Raw genomic sequence first — 14359 nt, 5'->3', positions numbered from 1 at the left:
TGACTCTCTGACCTTTTTCTATTGCCCCCCCACTGCACACTCTGACAACCTCTTCCTGAGTCCTCCAGCAAACCAGGAATCTCCTGCCCCAGGACCTTTGCACCATCTCTTTCTCTGCCCAAAACACTCTTCTTCCAGATACTTACATGGTTCATTCTCTCACCTCCCTTAAGTCTCGTTGAAATGCTAACTTCTTGGTGAAGCCTTCCCTGACCCCCTTTTCAAAACTGCAACACCCTCTTCTCTCATTCCACACTCCTAAACCCCTGACCCTGTTTGATTTAGTTCTTCCAGAGCACTTATTAAGTCTCCCTATGAACTGGACCAAGGCAAGTGTTTTTATCTACCTTCTTTATTGCTATGTCCCTAGCACCTCAAACAGCAGCTAGCACATAGTGATTTCAAGGAGTTCTTTAAAAAAATTTTTTTGGGGGGTGCCTGGGTGGCTCAGTCAGTTGGGCGTCCGACTTCGACTCAGGTCATAATCTCGCAGTCTGTGAGTTCGAGCCCCACATCAGGCTCTGTGCTGGCAGCTCGGAGCCTGGAGCTTTCTTTGGATTCTATGTCTCCCTCTCTCTCTGTCCCTCCCCTGCTCACTCTCTGTCTCTCTCAAAAATAAATAAACATTAAAAAACGTTAAAAACAATTTTTTTAATGTTTATATATTTTGAGAGAGAGAGACAGAGCATGAGCAGGGGAGGGGCAGAGAGAGAGGGAGACACAGAATCTGAAACAGGCTCCAGGCTCTGAGCTGTCAGCACAGAGCCTAACATGGGGCTCGAACCTACAAACTGCAAGATCATGACCTCGGCTGAGGTCAGACGCTCACGCACCTGAGCCACCAAAGTGCCCCAAAAGTATTTCTTTATTTTTTCTGAAGTTTATTTATTTGAGAGAGAGGAAGAGAGCGATTGGGGAAGAGGCAGAGGGAGAGTAAGAGAAAGAGAGAGAGAGAGAATCCGAAGCAGGTTCTGCACCTTCAGCAAAGAGCCCACTGCAGAGCCTGAACTACAAATCGTGAGCTTATGACCTGAGCAGAGGTAAAGAATTGGCCGCTTAACCACCTGAGCCACCCAGGTGCCCTTCAAAGAGTATTTCTTAATTGACAAGTGACTAAGCTAGAGAGCCATGAACAGGCATTAGGTGAGGGAGTGACGTACTCTCACTACACAGTATAGGCTCATGGTGGTTTTCCCCTCCCCCCTTTCTTTAACATGACCCACAGTAAGAAACACACATTACAAACATGCAAATATAAAAAAGAAAAGTCTAACTGAAACAAAAGTTTCCCGAAATGATAGTTACTCTTTTCACCTTTTACAGTGCTCCATGATCTATTCTATTTTATCTATTCTATGGCTACTTTTGTCTTTTATAAAGTACATCATGACCCAAAACTATTAAATTGATTTCACATCCCACTACTAGGTCAAGGACCAGAGTTCCGAAAGTACTGCTATAATATTCTGGAATTAGATAACGAGGATGGGTGTATAACTTTGGAGATCTACCACAAACAACCTAACTGTACATTTAAAAATGATTAAAATGGGGCGCCCTGGTGGCTTAGTCGGTTAAGCGTCCGACTTTCGCTCAAGTCATGATCTCACGGTTCGTGGGTTCGGGCCCCGCGTCGGGCTCTGTGCTGACTGCCAGCTCAGAGCCTGGAGCCTGTTTCGGAGTCTGTGTCTCCCTCTCTCTCTGACCCTCCCCTGCTCACGCTGTCTCTCTCTCCTAGAAATAAATAAAACATTTAAAAAAAATGATTAAAATGATAGCTTTTATGTTATATAAATTTTCTCTCCAAAAAGCATTTTTAATGACAGGCAGGATTAATTTGAGAGGAGCTAACCTGGAGATAGAAGACCAGTTGTAGAAAACAAGTGTAACAATCCAGGTTGGAGGTGATGAGTGAACAGAGATAGTCAAAATCAAGAAGGACAATTCCAGAACTATTCAGAAGGTTAATTTGGAACGCACCGAAACAGGGAGAGTCGAGGATGATTGTAGACTTCTGCCTCAGGTACTAGGAGATGATGGTGTTGTCATTTGAAATCAAGAACACCGCCTGTACACCTACTGGGATACCGTATTTATTAAAAATAAACAACCTGTGTGTGTGGACTCATCCTTTGTCGATGCACAGAACAGGGACAAGGCGACACACCACCATTGGCCAACCAGGGAAGCCTGCAGTGTAGGACTAGAGGTGCACCAGCATTCAGGGGATGGGCGGAGGGAGAGGAAAGAGTGAAGGGGGCCAGGGGGAAGTGATACAGAGCCCAGGAGTGTGCCATGTTGTGGAAGGCAGAAGCGCAGAGACTTCTAGAAGGAAGGTGACCAGCCAAGACATCTAGAGACACAGGTCCTGGAGAGTGAAGGGGCAGCAAAGACAGAGAAGGAGGGACAGGAGGCTGGAAGGTTAAGGTCCACCTGGGAAGTCAGTTTCTCAGGAACAGCTTCTGCAAGTGATGTCCAAGCTCAGAACCAGCCATCCCTCGGACCATGACAGGCCAGCTTACCCATCACTCCCTCCTACACCCCATTCATGGTTTCCCTACATGGAGGGCCATGTGGCCCTCTGAAGGATACCCCTGAAAGAAATTTCCTGTTAATCAGGCTCATCCCTCCGGGCTAGGCAAAGAGCAGGCAGTTGTGACAGCACCAAGGGCTGGATGGAAATAGGGTGGAAATGGGGAAATGGACAGTTCTCACTCCGGGGGGGAAAAGAAACACACAATTATTTATTCAGCTAGATCCAGTCCTCATGCGATTCTGGTAATAGAGTCATCCAGCAGCCACCTGGAGGTGTGATCCAGCTCTAAGACCCCTCCTGAGGCCAGAGAGAGGCAGACTGCTGTCCGGGGGGGAGGGGCTGAGACCTTTCCAGAAAGGGTTTATGATGTTGGACAGATTTCTTAAATGCTGTCAGAGAAATATGCAGCCTCTTCAGAATAACAGAGTTAGTCCTCAAGGACTTCACAGAGGCAGCGCTGGAAAACAGGGTGTGGGTATGACCAGTAGCCTTGAATCACTGGATCAAAAGTACAGGACTGTGTCGATCCCACAAACATTCATGAAGCTCCATCACCTGCAAAGCAAAATGCTCAGGTGTTGAGAAGCGTACAGACTAGGCTCCTTCTTGTCTGTACAGCCTTTTTGTATAAAACAGAAAAAAAAAAAATCCCACCTTTTAGGAAAAAAAAAACACCTTTTCCCCTGGGCCAGTACAAGCCTTTGCCAGGGAGCACAGCTTGGTGAGCAACATGCAGGCTACATCAGGTCCCACCACCTCCCACCTCCAAGCTGGGTGCTCTTGTGCAGTGTCCAACCTGCACAGGCGTACATGGCAGTCCCAGATACAGAGAAAAGATGGCAGAGCCTTCCACCCCCAGAAGCTTATATAGAGGTTGGCCAACGCATACGCATAACCCACCAACTAACAGAAGCAGCCTCTGGGAAGTGCTGAAGCAGAAGAGCAAAGGATGGTGGGGGGTTCCTGCAGACAGGAAAGATTCACTCTGTCAGGGAAATCGAAGGCTTCCTGAGAAGATGGAATCTGAGCCAGGCCTTGAAATGTTGCCACACAGGGGAATAGAGAAAGGAGGTACGGGATTTCGGTATCTTCTGGGAAGGGGGAGTCGATCATTATGGCCCGAGGAGAGAAAGGCGGGGGATGGAAAAGGACAACTGGGAAGATGTTATGGGAGATGAAAGTGAAGGTCAAGTTGTGGAGAGCCGTGAGTGACTTACTGAGGAATGTGTGCTTGGATGGAGCCGGAGAAACCTGGGGAATGGGAGTTCCCCCTCCCACCCCCTCTCCTGGGCCTTTCTCAGAAGCAGGGTGGGGGGGGGGGTCTTGCAATAGGAATTCACACTTTGGCCTTCCAGACGGGATCCCACATGCTCTTGACAACAGCTGAGGGAGTCCCTGAGTCCGGAGTCGGCATGACCGCATCATGCAGAGGGGTGGTGTGAGACATTCGTGCAGACCCGTCATAGGGCAGGGAGAGCCTGGGGACGCCCATCCAGCTGCGTCAGCTAGACGTCATCTCAGACAGCCCTGCTCTTGCCCCCGTGGAAGAGGAGACACCCCTGCTCCGCTTGAGGGCCCTAGGATGTAGCACACACCACCAGAAAGCCTCCCGGAGGAAGCTTGCCTTTCAAAACCCACAGGGAGGACTAAAGTTCATGACATCACTTGGTGCAGGTGACCTTGGGTACTGTGAGCAGTCAGTCTTCTTGCCCCGGAATTCCTAAAATCCAAGGTGCCTTAGTGCTCCCCATTCTGTGCTCCTGCCGAGAGAGCCCAGCACTGCAGGGCAAAATCCCATGGCCAACCCCTTTGTCTTTCTGAGAAGCCTCTTCCCTGGTTTCTCCTACAGGCTTGCTTCTCAAAGAATGTTCTGTAGACCAGGAGCATCACCTGGGAGCCTAGGGACCTACAGAATTTGGGGCTTTGTCCCAGACTTAATGAGTCTGCACTTTTACAAAACCCTCAAGTGATTTGTGTGGGCTTTCAGGTCTGAGAGGCCCGACCTACACCGTTCTTTCCCATTCATGGTGTGGCTCCCTGACCATCGTTGCTCAGTCTCCTTACCTTTGCTCTCCCCTGCTCCTTTTAATGCTGGGGGTCCTCTGCCCCCTTCCTTCCCTTTACCTCTCTCCCTGGGTGACCCCAGCCACTCCCACAGCCCCAGATACCGTCTGCCCGTCTCAGACTCCCCAGTCTTTAAAAGCAGCACAGACCACACACCTCTGGGTGCCTCCCCGTTGACCCAGACCCCTGTGAGATGGCTCATAAACAACACCCCAAAGTCCACATGCCTGCTCCTGAGCTCCTCCTCTCTCCCTCAGCCCTGCAGCCGCACCTCCTGGGTTCCCTAGGGTACTCGGGCACCCATCCAGGGGCTCATCCCAGGCTCCTTGTTCACTCTCAGCTCCTAAATCCATTCTGCATGCTGGGAGTCCACTTACGAGACACATTCTGATCCGGCCTCCCTTCTATCCTCACTGCCACTGCCTCGGGTCACACCTTTGCCTGTCTGTCCCAAGTTCCGCTGCAGGTCTGGCCACGTCACCAGCACAACTACCCTCCACGTGGCAGCCCTGCCTTCTCGACAGCTACCTGACCGTGAAGGCTCTTTCGTAGTTGCTGCAGGGGAAGTGGGCGCTGGAAGCCCTCGCACCAACAAATGCTTTAGCCCTAAGCTGACTCGTTCCTAAGGCTCACACATCATTGGTCAGAACTAGTCACATGACCCCATCTAACCTCACTGGGAGGTGGGGGTTGGGGGGGAACCCTACTGTGTCCTGGCCTGGAAGGAGGGGGCGATTGGATTAAGGCGAGCACTGGAAACCTCTGCCAACCATCTCCTACCTTTCTCCCGAGCCCTTAGCATCATTGACACACTGTATATTTGCCTGTTTACATATTCCGAGTTCTGCTCCCCAGCATATAAACTTCCTGAGGGCAGATAATTTATTTTGTTCATTGCTGTATGGCCAGTACCTGGAACAGAATCTAGCACATAGTGAGCATTCAACACATACTTGATAAATGAGTTACTGATAACATGAATAAATGAATGGGCCGGATGGTATGTATATGTGGGGGCCAGATGTGAGGGCACTGTTGTGAAGGAGGAGCCCGGAAATAAGGGGTCATATCACAAAAGGCATTATAAGCTGTATAAAGGAGGTTTTGCTCTATCCTGTGGAGTGTAGGGAACCTCAGGGAACCCCTGAGGGGGGATTTTAAAAGGGGGATGATGTTCTGGAAGATCACTCGGGATGCAGCTCAGAGGATGGACTGGAGTGCACCCCACAGGATGATGCACGGTGGTTCAAATCTAGACGGTGAAATGCTTGAAGGAGGAGAAACAAGACTTGCTGAGACTTTGAATGTGGGTTTGAGAGGGGTGGAGATGACTTTAAAGGGTTTGGCTGGAGGAGCACCTGGGTGGTTCAGTTGGTTAAGCAGTCAACTTTGCTCAGGTCATGATCTCATGGTTCATAGGTTCAAGCCCAGTATCTGTCTCTGGGCTGACAGTGCAGAGCCTGCTTCAGATTCTGTGTCTCCCTCTCTCTCTCTGTTCCTCCCCTGCTCACTCTCTCTATCTCTCTCTCAAAAATAGACAAACATTTAAAAAATAACGGTGGGGTGTTGGCTTGAGTTACCAGAAGGATGGAGTCCCTTTATCCTCAAGCGAGGAGTCTGAGCACCAGAGCAGGTCTAGGGAAGGTGGTGCCGAGGGCTTCATCTGAGACACGTGAACTTGGACGGGCCTATTCAGCATGTGATGCTTTTTGTCGCCGCTGAAATTTTGCACACACCATTTCCTGCCCATGAGTAGGGTTCCCTCCACCCCAACCACTCCTAGCTCTGACCTCAGGGAACAAATGAGAGAACCCTGAGAACAAGAGCCATTCCCTCTGTGACTCTCTGAGAGCTCCCGCCTGCCTTGTGGGCACAGAATTGCGCCCCCGCCCCCACCCCTGGGTGGGGGTAGAGGTCTCCAGGGCTGGCAGGGACCTGTCAGCTGGGCCCCACGAATACCAGGATGTGTGGATCGACAGCCCCCAGGCCCGGCCGAGACAGCCACCCTGTTCAAAGCCAGCCACTGCAGCCTGCTCTGGGTCTCATAGTTACTTGGGGGGGAAAGGCAGCTGTCCCCGACACGGGTGCTCCCTCCTGGGTTCTGGTCCCCAACCTGTGCCCCTGTTCTGGCCCTGGCCTGGTCCCTCATGCTGCCTTCCCTCCCGCAAGCCTGCCTTTTCCAAAGTGGGGTGGGACTCAAAGTGATACCCCCGCTCCCTGGCTCAGCGGCACGCGACAGAAGCCCGCAGCCATCTCTTTCTGCTTGAGGGAAGAGCGTGGGCTTGCTTAACCCAGCCCCCCAGGAAATCCTCTCTGGCCGCAGTCGGATGATTGGGAACCCGCCCGGGACCCCAGTTCAGCTGCAGCCTGACTCTGGTGGTCTTCAGGATGGTAATTTGGTGCATAGTTAGCTGCTCTCCTGCTTCTAACTGCCGTGCTGGGAGGTGATTGAATATCGCCTCGTACATGAACCATGCACAGGACAAGGCTGTTCCAGCTTCATTACCTGCCCGTCCACCTGTGGCCCCATCCTTGCGTCACAGGCCATCTGGATTGACACCTTGGCTGAGTAACAAGGGCTCCATTATACAGAGTTGCCACAGGCACTATCTGGGCAGGGGCGGTGCTTGTAGCCAGGCTGTCGGTCTATACTGAGTGCCCCTCCCCGCTATGGAGACTGAGGCACACCATACCGGCGTATTCATCAGAGCCCTTTTGTTTATGGGCACATGTCTTCAGTTTAGGGCCGCGTCTGCCACCCCACCACCTGCTCCAAAGCCTGTACAAGGGGCTTTGGCAAAAAGAATCATAACTCAGCAGTTTTGATAAACCCCCAGAGAAGATCATCCCTGGGCCCGCTCCCAGGGCAGGAAGTACCCGCGCCTACTTGTGCATTACAAAACTCTGCCGCAAAATAAGGGGTTTGCTTGTCTGCAGAGGAATTGGCACCGCTGGGAAAGAGAACTGCAGATGGAAAGCACCTCCCTTTCCACATATCAGGGGTAAAGAAGAAATGGCAAGCCACTGCACCCAAAGCCTTTGGAGGAAGAAGAGAATATCTCAGAATTGTGAATTTGGGGTGACGTGCAAAGGGCTGTTGCCTGGAGTTGGGCAGGAGGGAGGAAGAGAATGGAGGATTTGCTGAGTCCCTGCCATGGATCAGAGGCTGCGCGGGCAGTTTCCTGTGCATTATCCCCTTGTGTCTATGCCACAGCGTCGAGGCAGGTGTTTCTGTGCCCATTTGTCAGGTGAGGTAGCACGCTGGGAGAGTTGGCAGAGCATCCCAGGTTGCATATGCAGAGCAGTGACCCAGCCGAGACTGTCTAGTTCTGAAGTCCCTCCTCTCTCCAGTACCAGGTTCTCTGCACCGCGTCACTGGAAAGTGGGGGCCCTGAAAGGATCCTAACTCGTTCAAACAAAATCAGAACAAGAGACTTTAGAGCGGTCGTCACGGAATGAAAATAGCTTGCATCATCCGTATTGAATCGAGGGCCTCATGAGGCATCTATCCAGCAGGGAGCAGTAATTGGGCCTAGAGACACCTTGTGTTGAATAAACCTCTTCCCCTCAAGTACCACAAGCCGTTGGCACCGAACACTCCTACCCAACTATCGTACCTGAGGGGGACTGGACAGGGTCTAGAAGAGACACAGCATCGGCAGGTGAAAAGCAGGGAGCAAAACCGTGTCTCGTGACTCTGGTACTCAACTCCAGAACCCTGAGCCTCCTTGCCAAGGTTTGGACACAGGAAGGGCAAGCAGGGAAAGGTTTGGGGGATCTTGTGCTCGGGGATGTTTTAAATTTTATTTTTCTCATTTTATTTAAGTATAATTAACAGTTATATTGCTGTCAGGTATGTAACACAGTGATTCAATAGTTCTGTGCGTTGCTCAGGGCTCCTCGTGATAAGCACACTCCTTTGTTTCCCCACCCCCCCATCCTCCTCTTTGGTAACTGTTGGTTTGTCCTCTTTAGTTAAGAGTCTGCTTTTTGTGTTTGTCTCTTTTCTTTGTTCATTTGTTTCTTAAATTCCACATATGAGTGAAATCATATGTGTACTTGCCTTTTTCTGACTGACTTATTTCACTTCACGTTATACCTTCTAGGTCCATCCATGCTGTTGCAAATGGTAAGATCTCTTTTATATGGCTGAATAGTATTCTGTTATGTGTATATATAAATATACAAAACAGATTTTATTTATCCATTCATCTGTGGATGAACACTTGAGTTGCTTCCATAACTTAGCTACTTTTTTAATTTTTTAAATGTTTATTTTTTTAATATAGTTTATTGTGTAGGTGGTTTCCATACAACACCCAGTGCTCATCGCAACAAGTGCCTTCCTCCATGCCCATCACCCCCCTTCCCCTCGTCCCCACCCCCATCAGCCCTCAGTTTGTTCTCAGTATTGAAGGGTCTCTCGTGGTTTGCCTCCTTCCCTTTCCTTAACTATTTTTTCCCCTTTCCTTCCCCTATGGTCCTCTGTTAAGTTTCTCCTGTTCCTCATATGAGTGAAAACATGTGGTATCTGTCCTTCTCTGCCTGACTTATTTCGCTCAGCATAACACCCTTGAGTTCCATCCACATTGCTACCCATGGCCAGATTTCATTCTTTCTCATTGCCATGGAGTATTCCATTGTATAGATAAACCACATCTTCTTGATCCATTCATCTTTACTTGGCTATTTTAAATAGTGCTACAGTAAACATAGGGGTCCGTATTTCTTTTCAAATTAGTATTTTTATTTTCTTTGCTAGTAAATATCTAGAGTAGGAATTGCTAGATCATGTAATTCTATTTTGTAACTTTTTGAGGAACTTCCATAGTGCTTTCCTCTGTGGCTGCACTAATGTGCATTCCCATCAACAGTGCACAAGGTTTCCTTTTCCTCCACATCTTTACCAACACTTGTTATTTCCTGTGCTTTCGATTTCAGCCATTCTGATAAGTGTAAACCTTCACTGTCTTGTAGAATCACACTATTATGGTTAATATGAGCAATAGCGATTGCAACGGCCTGAATGTTTGCATCATCTCGCAGTTCATATGTTGACATCCTAACCCCCAGTGTGATGGCATTTGGAGGTGGGGCCTTTGGGAGGTAATTAGGTGATCAAGATGGAGCCCTCATGAATAAGATTGGTGCCCTTATAAAAAGGCCCCCTAGAACTCACTTGCCTTCCTTCTGCCAAGTGAGGACACATCTAGAAGTCAGCAACCTAGAAGAGGGTCCTCATGAGAACCTGACCATGCTGGTGCTCTGACATTGGACTTCCAGCCTCCAGAATTGTGAGCAATTTCTGTTGTTCATAAGCTACCCAGTGTCTGGCACTTTGTTTTAGCAACCCAAACGGACTGAAGGCAAGCATTATTTTGCAGCTGCTCTACAAGCAATCTGAAGCCACGTTGGGGGATTTCAGCAGTGGTAGATGGCAGACAGCTCAGCTACGTGTGGTGTGAAGGGCTGGAAGGAGAGAGGTGCAGAGATTCCCAGAGCACGGATGTTCAGAGAACAGCAGATGGTATCTGAAGGCAGACTTGCCAAGGGAGGAGACGTGTGGAGGGAGAAGTGGGAAGGCATTCTCTTCTGAATACACCCCACTCCTACATGCACATATAACTGGCCAGATGTGTTGCCAAGTAAATAACGCTCAGGAGTAGTTTCCGGCAGCATTGTCCAATAGGACTTTCTGTGATCATGGAAATGTTCTTTATCTGCACTGTCCGATATGGTGGCCATTAGCCACTCATGGCCAGTGAGCATGGCAAGTGTGGTTGGTGTGACTAAGGAATCATATTTTTATTTAAATTAACTGAAAATTTAAATAGCCACATGAGAGTAGTGGCTCCCAGATTGGAAACTAACCTAAACGTTGGGAAAATTCTGGAAAAGAGGCCACGTCTGGAGGGGGTTCACCATGGATCATGCACCACATTGTGGCATAAATAACTCGAGGCATCTGAAGCAAGGAAGGGAAATTCCAAAGGAAGGCGTGTGGCTGAGGGGTGTATGAAGACAGCCTTACCAGCTCAAGTTTTTCCAGAAACAGCCCTGTTCGTTCAGCATCTGGAATTTGACCAGATAGGTGTGGCTCCAAGGTATGCGACTGACCTTCCACACTTCACGCAAGTTCTGGGAGACACACTGCTGTGCAGGGGGCATTGCGACTTGACATGGACTCTTCTTTGATATCAGGCCCCATCTGTCCGTGCCATTTGATCCCACAAACTGGGAGATTGCTGCTGCCACTCCACTGTTTCCCTTGATCCTTGTATGTACCTCCCAGAGAGTAGCCACTCTGTGATTTCTCCTTCTTCCCTCTCTTCCTTCCTCCCTCCCTCCTTTTTTTCTTCCTTCCTTCCTTTCTCCCTTCCTTCCTTCCTTCCTTCCTTCCTCCCTTCCTTCCTTCCTTCCTAAAAAACTTTGGATGCAGGGATTTGGGATTCATTCATAGGCCCTAAATGTTGCCCTGTAGTTCTCATTATCCTAGCAATGGACTCTCCCATTTAATATCTCTGTCATCTTGGCCTGAGGCTTACAATTGCAGTTTATAGAGGCCAGTTTTTGTTTTCTTCTTAGACCCATAACAGGGTGTAATCTGCAAAGCATCTTAGAAATCCACGTGTCCAGACCCCTTATGTCCTGTGTGTCATGAAGGAAGCTCAGAGAGCAAGACTCACCCTGTGAACGGGTGGGAGGGGAGGAGTTAGACACTGCGCAAGACACACCCAGGCCCTCCCTATCCAGGAACCGCCCACCCTCCCTGGCTAGGCTGAAGCTTCGGTTTTTGTCAGCTTCTCTTGTGTTTTCTACTGTCTCTGGTCTCCTCGAAAAGGTGTCCTTCACCCTGTGTGCAGGGATGCAGCTCAAAGACTTAGAATCCCAGCACAGCCTTCCCTCATTATCCAACCTCCCAGGCTCCGGTAAAAGTTAGTCACAGAAGAATCACCCTCCCCACTGTGCTCCATCCAGAGATGTCTTTCTCTTCTACAGTGCCCATAATCAAGAACAGCCTTCTCTGACTGTAATGTGCATATACATCTCCTTGGGAGCTTGTTAAATTACAGATGCAGATTCACTGGCACTGGCATAAGGCTCAAGACTCAGCAGTGCTAACAAGATCCCAGATGATGCTGCGGCTGCCGGTCCACAGACCACACTTTGAGTAGTGAGGCTGTAGACTCATGCATTGGTCCGAGAGACTTGAGCTGAAAAGAACTGTCAGAGGGTCAGAGCCTGAGCCAGTAATTCTTATAGAAGTGCTCTTGAGAGAAATTTGTGAGAGAGAGTAAGACGAGGCCAGGGAAGAAACTAAGCACAGGGGTGGTTCGGATGAGCTCTAACCTCAGCCCGATCCTCAGGCCAGCTCTGGAACACAAGTGACACCACGAAGATATTCCACCGTGAGGCAGGAGAGCCAGGGCTTTGCCCCAGCGTCAGTCACTCATTGGCCATGGGCTGTCGCAGAGAGAAAGGCAGAACCTCCTTGTATGGCCGGGCATTAGTGGCTTGCATTGATCAAGGAGAAGTATACAAGTGTGAGCCATCAGCCTCCAACACTGTCAGCAGCTGGGAGTCACATACTTCCATGGCATAGGGGGTCTGGGCAGGCCACCCACAGTCTACCTCAAAGACCTAAAAGTCTTCCAGGCCAACTGCCCCATCCCTGCTCATTTTCACATCAGATATTTTACCTTTGAAAGTATGTTTATGGGGGCACCTGGTTGGCTCAGTTGGTTAAGTGACCAACTTCAGCTCAGGTCCTGATCTCATGGTTTGTGAGTTCAAGCCCCACGTCAGGCTCTGTGCTGACAGCTCAGAGCCTGGCATCTGCTTCAGATTCTGTGTCTCCCTCTCTCTCTACCCCTCTCCTATTCACAATCTGTCTCCCTTTCTGTCAAAAATAAACGAAAAAGAAAGTATGTATATGTACATAGAAAAAGAAAACTAGAAATATATATATACTAAACTGTTCCTATGGTGATCTCAAGTTGACTTCCCTGTGTTTTTCTATCTTTCAAACTCCCCACAGTGGACATCCATTAATATCAAGCAACAAAGTAAACCATGGATACCCCTGCTCAGGATCTTAGAAACATTTTTATTTATTTAATAACTATTGAGTGTGTTTTATGATCATATGGTTGTCTGGTTCTGATTAATGTTCATAATGCAATACTAATGAAAGGGCAGTCTGGAAAGCATTCTGTAGCAAAGAGAAATTACAGACTCTTTGGTATGATTTTAAGTTTGAATTTATTCGCTTGCGTTTTATTTTTGTCCAGTTCTTTGAAAATTCTTTGTCATGGCTTTGAAAATTGCTCATGTACCTAACAAATGCCCTGGTAACGGGAACAGCCCATTCATCACCCCCTGGGTTAGCACTGTGAACGCCTGTGCTTGACATGGTTCCCCGCAGAAGGACAAACGGAACTCAGACCTCCCACCCAATGCTGGTTCACAGAGACCACACAGCCTGTCTGTGTGCAATGACAGTTTTCATTCTGAGGGCTTCCTCTGTTTCTTTATTTGTGCTGTTTCATTAAGCAATCAAGTTAATTGAGATTAATGACTGGCTACTTTATTGGGATTAATAAATTGCCAGCAATCCCTTGGGTTTGGGACACCAGCTCCAGGCTCCTTAAGTGCTCCCTGGGAAATTTGGTGATGTGGTAGCTGGGCCTCAGCCCTCAGCCTCTCTGGGTTTATTTTTTTGTTTCTTGTTTTTATATTATATTTTTTAAATTCCAGTATAATTAACGTACAATATTATATTAGTTTCAGGTGTATAATATAGTGATTCATCAAGTCTGTACATCACTCCGTGCTCATCGTGATAAGTGTAGCCTTAACCCCCTTCACCTTTTTCACCCATCCCCACACCCATCTCCCCTCTGGTCACCATCAGTTTATTTTCTAAAGTTAAGAGTCTGTTTTTATGATTGTCTCTTTTTCCTTTATTCCTTAGTTTTCCTTTTTTAAAAGATGTTTATTTTGAGAGAGAGAAAAAGCGCAGGGGAGGGGCAGCGAGAGAGGGAGAGAGAGAAGCCCAAGCAGGCTACATGCTGTCAGCACAGAGCCGAATGTGGGGCTCTAACTCATGAACCATGAGATCAGGATCTGAGCCCAAACCATAAGTCAGATGCTTAACTGACTGAGCCACCCAGGCACCCCTTTCTTTGTTTTGTTTCTTAAATTCTACATATGGGTGAAATCATATGGTATTGGTCTTTCTCTGATTGATTTATTTACTTAGCATTATATCCTCTAGATCCATCTATGTTGTTGCAAATGGCAAAATTTCATTCTTTTTTATGATGGAAATATATCTATTCTATATCTAGATATATCTGGATAGATAGACAGATCTCACATCTTCTTTATCCATTCATCTATCGATGAATACTTAGGCTGCTTCCATAATTTGACTATTGTAAATAATGCTGCAGTAAACATAGGGGCGCATGTACCCCTTCAGCTTAGTGTTTCTGTGTTCTTTGGGTAAATACCCAGTAGTGTGATTGCTGGATCATAGGATAGTTCAAATTTTAATTGTTTAAGGAACCTCCACAGTGGCTGCACCCACCAACAGTGTGGGAGGGTTCCTCTACATCCTCACCAACATCTGTTGTTTCTTGTGTTTTTTATTTTAGCCATTCTGACTGGTGTGAGGTGGTATCTCATTGTGGTTTTGATTTGTATTTCCCTGATGATGAGTGATGTTGAGCATCTTTTCATGTGTCTGTTGGCCAT

The sequence above is a fragment of the Hyaena hyaena genome, unplaced genomic scaffold (assembly GCF_003009895.1).
Source record: "Hyaena hyaena isolate Hyena2069 unplaced genomic scaffold, ASM300989v1 scaffold_15, whole genome shotgun sequence".
Taxonomy (NCBI): Eukaryota; Metazoa; Chordata; class Mammalia; order Carnivora; family Hyaenidae; genus Hyaena; species Hyaena hyaena.
This window is presented reverse-complemented; position numbering follows the sequence as displayed.